Raw genomic sequence first — 9,583 nt, 5'->3', positions numbered from 1 at the left:
ATTCGTTTTGTCCCGCTCGGTTAATTAGCGCTCGAGCTAAGGCGTTCGCCCTTTCGTTCCCCTCCAGTCCCGCGTGACCCGGCGTCCACGTGATTTGATGGAATTCTTGCAGCCTCGGGCCTAGAATCTTAGCCGCCAGCACCGGTGTTCGTCCGTTGGTAAAGTTGCGGCAGGCCTGTTGCGAGTCGGTAACGACATGAACTTCCCTGCCCACCCTGTCATGTTGCTTTATTACTAGCGCCGCGGCTATGGTCTCAGCCGCAGCTGGGGTCTCTGCCCTGACGGAGGCCGCGAGGGTTAAGGAGTTGTCTCTCCCGTTCACGGCAGCTACCGCGAAGAGGCCCCCTGCAGGGTATGCCGCCACGTCCACGTACGTTACGTTCGGGTCATCCTTGAATTGTCGGCGCTGTCTGTCGACCCGCGCCTTGCGTCGTCCTTCGTGGAGTTCATGACTCATGTGCTTTGGTATGGGGTTCGCCGTGATCTTGCTTCTGACCTCGGGCGGGAGTGATCGTTGCCCATCGAGGGCACGAAGCTCCGTTGCCGTTCCGGTCCGGTGGAGGATGGCTCTGCCCGCCGCCGTGTTCTGTAGTCTGGCTTTTTGCGAAGCCATAACCGCGTCCGACAGCTCAGCGAAGGTGTTGTGGATCCCGAGAGCCGCTAACTTCTCGTTTGAGGTGGTAACAGGGAGACCCAGGGCCGTTTTGTACGCGCCTCTGATGATGGCATCGACTTGTTCTTGGTCGCGTTTGTTTAGCGAGTCGTAGTGATACGGCATGCTAAACGTTACTCTGCTGATCACCAGAGCCTGGACGAGGTGGAGCGTGTCCTCTTCTCGCATGCCCTTGCGGCTTCTTGTTATTCGCTTGATAATCCGCGAGATCTGGTTGGTGGTGGACCTTAGGGTTTGGATGGTGTGGGTGGCTTTCAAGTTGCTCTGGATCCAAAAACCCAGTATCCTAGTCTTTTTGCTTTCGGTGATCTTGTGGTCCTCGAGATAGAGTTCGATAGGGCCGGGTGACTTGTAGATTCCTCCTCCATGCACCCGGATCACCTCGGACTTCTCGGGCGCACAACGCATCCCGCTCGCTGCCGCAAATCTCTCCACGGCCGTCGCGGCCTCCTGAAGGGTCGCCTCCTTTTGCGCGAGGGAGCCCTTGGTGGCCCAGAGCGTGATGTCATCTGCGTATAGGGCGTAACCTAGGTCCGGGATCTTCCGCAGCTCTTTGGTCAGCGCTAGCATCGCGATGTTGAAGAGAATTGGGGAGACTATCGCTCCTTGCGGCGTTCCTTTGTTCGGCACGTCGATCGTATCCGATCGAGTCTGGCCTATTCCGATGGTTGCCGTCCGGCCCGTCAGGAACGATTTGACGTAATTAAAGATGCGCTCTCCGCAGCTGATGTTGTTCAGTCCCTTGAGAATGGCCTCAGTGAGAGATGTTATCGAAGGCCCCTTTCAGGTCGAGTGCGAGCAGGAGGTGTTCTCCTCCCTTCGGGATGCCCTTGAGAACTTCTTCCCTCAGGATTAGGAAAGCATCTTGCGCAGATAGTCCCGGCCTGAAGCCAAGCATGGTGTGCGGGAAGAGGTCACCGTCCTCTATGTAGTGTTGGAGGCGGGCTCCGATGACCCTCTCGTACAGCTTGCCGAGGCACGAAGTCAGCGAGATGGGACGTAGGGCGTCGATCGCAGGCTTCTTGCCTGGTTTGGGAATGGTCACGACTTCCGCGTGTTTCCACTCGTTAGGTACGTGGCCCTTGCTCCAGAGTTCCTCGTTTAGGTATTCGGTCAAGTCCAGGATGTGCTTCGGGCTCAGGTTTCTAATCATGGCATTGGTGATTTTGTCGGCCCCGGGAGCAGTGTTGCGCTGTGAGGCTCGTGCCGCGGCATACACCTCTTCCTCCGTGATCGGAGCGTCCAGTTCTGGTCTTGGTTCCCCTTCGTATTTTAGGAGGCAGGGTCGTATGGGGTCGCTACCCAGGTATCTGCTTTTTAGGGTGTCAATCAGATCCTGGTCATTCCCAGGGAATTTGTGAGCGATTTCTTGAAGCGTCCGACTGGTTGTCGATTTGGCCTTGTCGGGCTCGATCAGGCAACGCAGGATGGCCCACGTCTTCGCCGTGCTCAGGGTACCCTTGAGTGAGGTGCAAAACTGGACCCAATTTTTCTGCGTCAGCTCGGTCGCGTAATCCCTGGCTTCTTCTGTTATATGCGCGATTCGTAGACGGAGTTTCCGGTTTAACCGCTGTCGCTTCCACCGTTTGAGGAGGCCCTCACGGGCTTCCCACAGGTGTAAGAGCCGGCGGTCGACTTCGGGCGTCTCGACCGTGCGCTGGATGGTTTTGGTGGTTTGGATGTGGGCGTCTCGGAGGTGCTGCATCCATTCCGCTAAGTCCGTTATACCGCTTTCGGGTGGGGAGTACTGCCTGTACGCCTCCCAGTCCGTGAGCCTAATTTCTCCAATTGTTCTCTTGAGTTTCGGGGTGGACACCGAGATGCTGAGGATGTAGTGATCGCTGCCCAGTGTTTCGCCCAGGTGCGTCCATGAGTATTCCCTTACGTTTTTGACAAATGACAGGTCCGGAAACGTGTCCCGACTAACACTGTTGCCTACTCGGGTTGGTTGGAGGAGGTTGGTTATCAATTCGAGGCCCGTTTGGTCAACCGCATCGATGAGCGACCTCCCCTTCTGCGTGTCTTGTTGGTAGCCCCAAGCCGTGTGTCTAGCGTTCATATCTCCCACCACTACCAGCTGGTTGCAGCCAGCGGCTCTCGCGCTGTCGTGAATGATGTTGCGGAAGTCGTCCTTTTGAGCCCGCGGCGGACTGTACAAATTCAAAATGAAAGTGCTACGTCTACCCCTCTTCTGCGGGAGGACTTCTACTAGCACGTGATTAATATCATGATGTTGATAATGTTGTCCCACGGCCGTCACCGTTTTGTGAATTAAAACCGCAACCTTTGGTGATCCCACGTGTTTAATTACGTAGTAACCCCGTAGCTTGATGGGCTGGTTCCCAACCTCTTGAAGGCAGATGACGTCGGGGGGGTATGGGTGATTTTGGATGAAGAGCTGGAGCGAACTTGCCTTCTTGTTGAAAGAGCGACAATTCCACTGCCAGATCTCGAGGTGTTCGTGGGCGCTGCGTGTGGTGTTAGCCATTGCTGACGTTCATGCCACCGCCGTCGCAGTTGTCGGCGTCGCTGACGTCACCCGTATTGTTTATGCGCCTGTACGCCTTGATGCGTGTGTTGTTGTTTTCGTCGTCAACCCGCTTGCGCGAGCCAAACTCAACCTTGCGTATTCTTCTTTCAAGGTCTTCACTGCTTAGTGTGTTCTCCTTGACCTTATTGTTTAATTCGCCCATCTGGTAAAGCATCTGTTGCATCGTAGCATAAATGCTTTCGAGGGTGACTACACTTGACTGGCCTGCTGCTGCCGAGACAGCACCGGGGAGCGAGGAGGACGTGGTGGTTCTTGAGTGCGGAGGACTGGAGATGGCGGGCTGGTAGCCTATCGTTCCGCTTTGCGGCCCTGCCTGTGTGTTGTTGTTTGTTTTGCTTAGCATCGCTTCTAAGCGTTGCATGCGTTGATTTAGGTCGTTAACCTGAGCTTTGAGTTTTTTATTTTCTTCCCTGATGCGCGTACATTCTGGGGAGCATTTACTATTGTCACTGGTATGTTGAGCGGAGGAGGTACTAGACTGATTCCGGCTCACCTTGTTGTTGGCTTGTTCCTTCTTGCCCGAATGGTTTTTCTGCTTAGACGTGCATGACGAGGTAGAAGGCGGCCGCTGCCCTTGTTTCTCTCCTGGCTTTGGCCACTCCGAGTGGAATCGCGACCTGGACCTGGACTGGGACTGTGATCGGGACCTGGACCGGGACCTTGACCTAGACTGGGCCCGGGACCTCGAACGGCTCGCCGAGGACTCCGAGCTGAACCACCGCAGGCGGCTTCGCCTTGGCTTTCCTCCATCAGTGTCGTTGTCTTCCATCCGCCTTCCGGGCGGAGGATGCTTTTTGGTGGTAGCGCTGTTGTTTTTGAGCCTTTGCTTGCACTCGCGAGACCCCGTGGCGTGGGCTTCGCCGCAGACGGCGCACTTGAGCGAGCACTCGTGGTCGTCCGTGGGGTCGTGCGTCCCGCAAGCGAGACATATCTTGATGTTCGGGGTAGGACAAACGTCCGATCGGTGTCCCATGCGCTGGCACACGTAGCAGATTTGTTTTGTGGGTTTGTAGGGGTGGCACTCGGTCTCCCCTCCGTAGTAGTAGACGTATCGTGGAACTACGTGAGAGCTGAACGTGATCACGGCCGTCTTGGTCTTTCCTAGCATGCGGGCTTGCACGATTTCCACGCCTTGGGTCCTCACCCTTAGATGGGTCATAAGCTCCTCGGGCGGGGTATCCGGGTCGATTCCATGAATGACACCTCGGGCCACTCCGTCCGGTGCCGCAACGTAAGAGTTGACTTCGTAAAGGTTGCCGCCCAACACAATCCGCGTGATCTTGCGCGCAATATCCGCGACCTCCTGATCTGGGGTACTAACAATGATTATGTTGGAACCGGGTCTCAAGCGCACGAGGAAATGCGAATCGTCAACTTTTCCTCCGCAGGCGGCCGAGACGGCTTTCGAGATTTGGTGGTTCGTGAAGCTCTTCACCTGAAGGCCTTTCTTGGGTCGGATGATGATTTTGAAGTCGCTACGTGGCAGGGGGGGGAGTCGTCGCCTTTTCTTAAAAGAAGGCTTCTTTGATGCCCCAGCGCTTGCAGCTGCGTAGGATGTTGAAGATAACGCGGTGGTTGAGGAGGGTGATACCGGAGAGATCACTCTGCCTGCCACGCGTACTTGCTCGCCTCTGGCGAGCTTCTTCTTCGTTCTTCGCTTGAGGTGTAAAGACCAATTGGAATAAGGACATTCCGATGGCGTCCCTTGCGAAAGGCCCTCGTCCATAATGGCAGAGTCGTCATGGCGATCTTCCGAGATGTCTTGGAAGTCCATGGCTGTGGTTTCTTGCGACGAAGGCCCGGCGGTAGCTTGGACAATAGCACCGGGGGCGGGTGAGGCTGTAATAACAGCACCACCTCCACTCCCTCCGGTAGAAGTAGAAGCGACCGGCTGGGATCCAGCGATGTGCGCCATAGTGAGCGTCGAGAAACCGTAGCAAGCGAGCGTGCGGCGGCAAAGGCGGCGGAACGCCTCGCCTACCTCCGCGCTGCCACGTACGGCGGCGTCAGGCTTAACACGGCAGCGCCGCCCCGGAGAACTTCAAAGTCCAAAAGCGCAAAATAATGTGCACTCACGGTCTCCAAACTTCTCATGGGGGTTCCGGATGACTTCACGAAGGCCTTCCGACAAACACTTCGGTCCTCCGATGTGTGTTTCTTACAATAATAAGGAAAGTGGACAGAGCCCATGCGAAGCACGTCTACTCCGCTCGGCTCTTCTTCTTCTTCTTTGGTAATGTTTTATGATAATATGGTGCATTTGAGAATGCCCACTTGAAATATAAAAACAAAATAACTGTTCCAGTAGCACCCGCATTTAATTCTACAACCAGTGGTACCTGGTTTTTACGCCACCAATCTTTCGACTGCGGGAATTTCGCATATTCCCTAAGAATAGCCTGTCGGGTTTGCTTGCTCGGAATACTATAATACAGAGGTTTATCTCGCCTAGAGTCTCCCATCATTTTTCACCGGAATGCTTGTATCAGTTTATTAGAAGTCAAAGCATGTATTCAAAGTCGTTAGCCTAAAAACAGATTTCTTCACTTTTGTTTCTCCCGACAAGCCTATTTCCCCTCGTTTGCTTATGGCTCATCCTTATGGGTTGCTTTCACCGAAGTGCGCGAGTGTTGTGCGCATGGGTGGTAAGTATGTGTATTGGTCCCTGTTAAAGGTGCTCTTTTAGTGTTAGCTTCAACGTTCATGTTTATTTTGTATTTTTTTCACATCGACCGCTTGCGAATGCAAAATATTTAACATTTTTCAAGAGACAGCTCATGTTGGCCCATTGATGACCCTAGGTGCGTGTAGCACTGTGTCAGAAACGCACCATTTCTTCTGTTCAGAGAGAATAACATATTTATTTATTTTACTTTTTTGCTGCTGAATAGGCTATTTGAGGAATTAGGTAAATGGCAAGAACTTAAACTTGGCCCAGTTAGGAAGATTCGCACGTGAAGCTCCATAATGAGTTATGTGTCTGTTTGCGGTTCATTCAATATGGTTGCATTTATCGCGTACGAAATATGTGATTAATTTTTTTGATCTTGGCGCAAATGGTCTTTTGGATTTCTAATTTACTTCATGATGATTTTCTTCACTGTATTTCTTTAGATCTGCGGTGATCAATAACTAGCATTACGCTGGCACAACCTCTTACGGAGGCTAAGCGTTAAACATCATTGTGTTGTCAGAAAACAACCTTTAGTGTGCATTGCCTTATTGCGTTACGGCCATGGTAATGGCGGTTTGTGGTTCCCGTTTAACCCCGCTGTGGAATGAAAGTTTTTTCAGAAAGAGTATCTCACCTGTAAGATCATGCTTTTTGCACGAAGCTGGCCACTCTCGTGCATTCGAGGCAGCGTGCCCTTCATGTAATAGCAATTAACTTTTTTTAATTGTCGTGTCACCACCGGTCGAAATAAAGGCATGCGCCCCATTATGCCGCTTCACGGCAGGCCTTCTCTACAAAAATGTTCATCGGACATCAGAGGCGCAGCGTAGTCAAAGCAAGCTTAACACGTTTCAAGAATGAGTCCTAGTTACCACGTCAGTATAATTGTTTGAGCGAATGAGCCACTCTACAATAACATGAAGATTACGATGACTCACCAGTTTTAATGGGAGCATTTAAACAGCCGTCGCACAAAGAACAGATCCAGCATAAAGACGGATTTGGCATATATGAATAAATATGCAATTTCTTTTTCACTGAAGTTGTCTCAGGGCATACAAAAGCTATGCTATGGAATCCATTTTTTAGAGACGTTGTGCAATAAGGTTTGCGACCGCTTAGCACCAGCCGTCGACTGATGGCGCTAGTTGTTGGTGGCCAAAGAGAATAGCATTTTTGAGGCCTGCAAATGGTTACGTAAGGACAAAAGCTTACCGGAGCATGTGTTTTCAACAGAACGAGACATCTGTCAGCTGCAGCGAAAATCCCGACAGGCTCAGTACATCATAATTGAACGCGAAGGTATTCACCGAGCAAGCCCCTTAAATAACGGACTCCTTCCTGAAGCGCTCTTGTCTAAATCGGATGGAAACATTAAACGGCCATAAGTTTTGATAAGCAAGATATATTTTGAGTAATGGTAGAAAAAAGCTGGGGAGAAATTCACGAGACCATTTCCGTTACAGGGATAGTTATCTCTAAATATATATATATATATATATATATATATATATGTGTGTGTGTGTGTGTGTGTGTGTGTGTGCGTGTGTGTGTGTGTGTTGTAGGCAAAAGACGAAAGGTAACGAAGATGTAGAAAAAATGCTCAAACGATGAGCATGCGTGGCGTGCATGATAAGCTCAAGCAGGTTGGGTCATTATTAGTCCCTGGCTCCTATCAAAGTGGATACTAATCAATCGTCATCATCTACTTCATCGAATTCGCCTCACGGGCCACGAGTTTCAATGGCTTGTTTGTAATTTCGCTATAAAAGCAGCGAAACAGCATAGCTGGTGCAATATTTCAATGGCATCCGCGTCTTTGATAAAGTTGTCTAACTGCCCGGAAGCCTGCACTACTTATGAAAAAACAAGTATCAGTTTCGCCAGAAAGGCGAAGCATCAGTTGCGAAAGCAAATTAGTAGAGAGCTATATCGAGTAAGCATAGTAGTTTTATCGGCTGTATAATCTTCGACACATTCGCTTACTAACTAAATTAACAAGCCTGGCGTAAGCGCGCACAAGCCAGCATGAATAGATCCCACTCGATGACCGCAGACAACCGCTGTGAAAACGCTGCCGTGAGCATATGCGCCAGCAGCAGCGAGGGAAGGTTCGTGCGGTCTATCGCTTCAACGGTAACTGAGCGGCGAAAGCACAGTGCATACAAAGGTAGGAGCCGCGTCGAAGATCGCTTTCAGATACGGTGTGCGTGACCGCCAGCAGCCGCGCAAAGTACAAGTACGCAGTGGTTCGCAGAGCAGAAGCCGCACCCCCTCCCTTCCGCGCTGCCTTCCCGGTTTCCTCCATTCGCCTGGGAAATTCCATTCCCCCTTGCGCCCGGTCGCAAGATACGCATTTGGTGCCGCAGCACAACGTCGCCCCCACCCCTGCCTCCCTCTCCACGGCCTTTCGCGCTACGGAGGATGTCGCGTTTGCTCTCCGCCGTGCGTTCGCTCCCCGTGAAAGCGCGCGTCCTTCGCGTGCTTTCACGCGCACATACAGCATACAGCGCGTGGCGAAGATTTTGTACTGATACTGAAGCTCACGGCGACCACGACGGTGACGATGAAGCCGACGGCAGACATCCGCTTGGAGTGTCCATATTAAAAACAATATACGCAGAATGTCTGGCGCAGACACTCCACAAATCACGCTGCTCCTTAAAACAGATAGCTGTGATACACGTTAGTTACGCATACAGCGAGGAGGAAACCGGTTTCGGACGCCGTGCGCTACGTGGCATTTAGGTAACGCCGGAGAAATTTTGTGGTAAGGGAGGCTCAGAGTAAAATTGATTTTGAAACAAGGACTGAGGAATATGGAAGAAAGTAGATGGGGTGCAAGAGGGGGGTGTTCAGGTATTTGTACAGGCAAAACATTGACTCAAAATGGAGGAAAAGAACTAGGAAACTTAGCGGCAACTATGCCACTGGTATGGTCAGCAATACGGCAACAAATAACGTCAATCGCAGAGTGAGAGAGGCTGAGACAATGGCTTGGGTTGTGGCAGTGGAAAAGAGACCTGCTATGACTAACTACCTGAAGAGAAAAAACGAAATACGGAAAGGAAGAATTGATGATAACTCAAAGGAAAGATCCTTACTTTTCGAAGAGAGATCTGGATGCCTTAGAACGCGTAGGTATAAAGCGAGATACACCGAGGTAGAAAATGCATGTGCTTGCTGCTTTAAAGCTAGGTAAACAATGAAACATGATTTATTGGAATGTTAAGAAATCTATCGAGCTTCCAGTCTAGGCTGCTTGGGTTGAGGGATAGCAGGGGAAAAGTAAACATGTCCGCTAGAGAGATAAGTAAGAGGCGGTTGGAGGTTTGGTGGCAGAAAAGTAGGGAGAAAACAAACAAAGGAGACATACAGAAACAGAGTTCCCAGTAATGGTTCTAAAGGTTCGATGCTTCGAATTCTTTGTATTTGGTTGTTGTCTGAAAAGTAAAGGTAGGACACTAGGCAATAATACCAAGTACAAGAACAATAACAAGAACAAATAATAACAATAACAATTAAAATAGCAATAAGAACATTAGGCAACAATAACAATAACCCACCACCCCGTTCCAAAGGGGACGCTCATAGCCTCCATCCATCCATCCACGGGTTCACCGTGCAGCTGAAGCGGTGGTCCGCGTCCACCAAGCAAGATAAAGAGCGCGCCGACGAACGTCGT

Source organism: Dermacentor silvarum, chromosome 7 (genome assembly GCF_013339745.2).
Source record: "Dermacentor silvarum isolate Dsil-2018 chromosome 7, BIME_Dsil_1.4, whole genome shotgun sequence".
Taxonomy (NCBI): Eukaryota; Metazoa; Arthropoda; class Arachnida; order Ixodida; family Ixodidae; genus Dermacentor; species Dermacentor silvarum.
The sequence above is the reverse complement of the archived record's forward strand: the minus strand, read 5'-3'. Positions refer to the sequence as shown.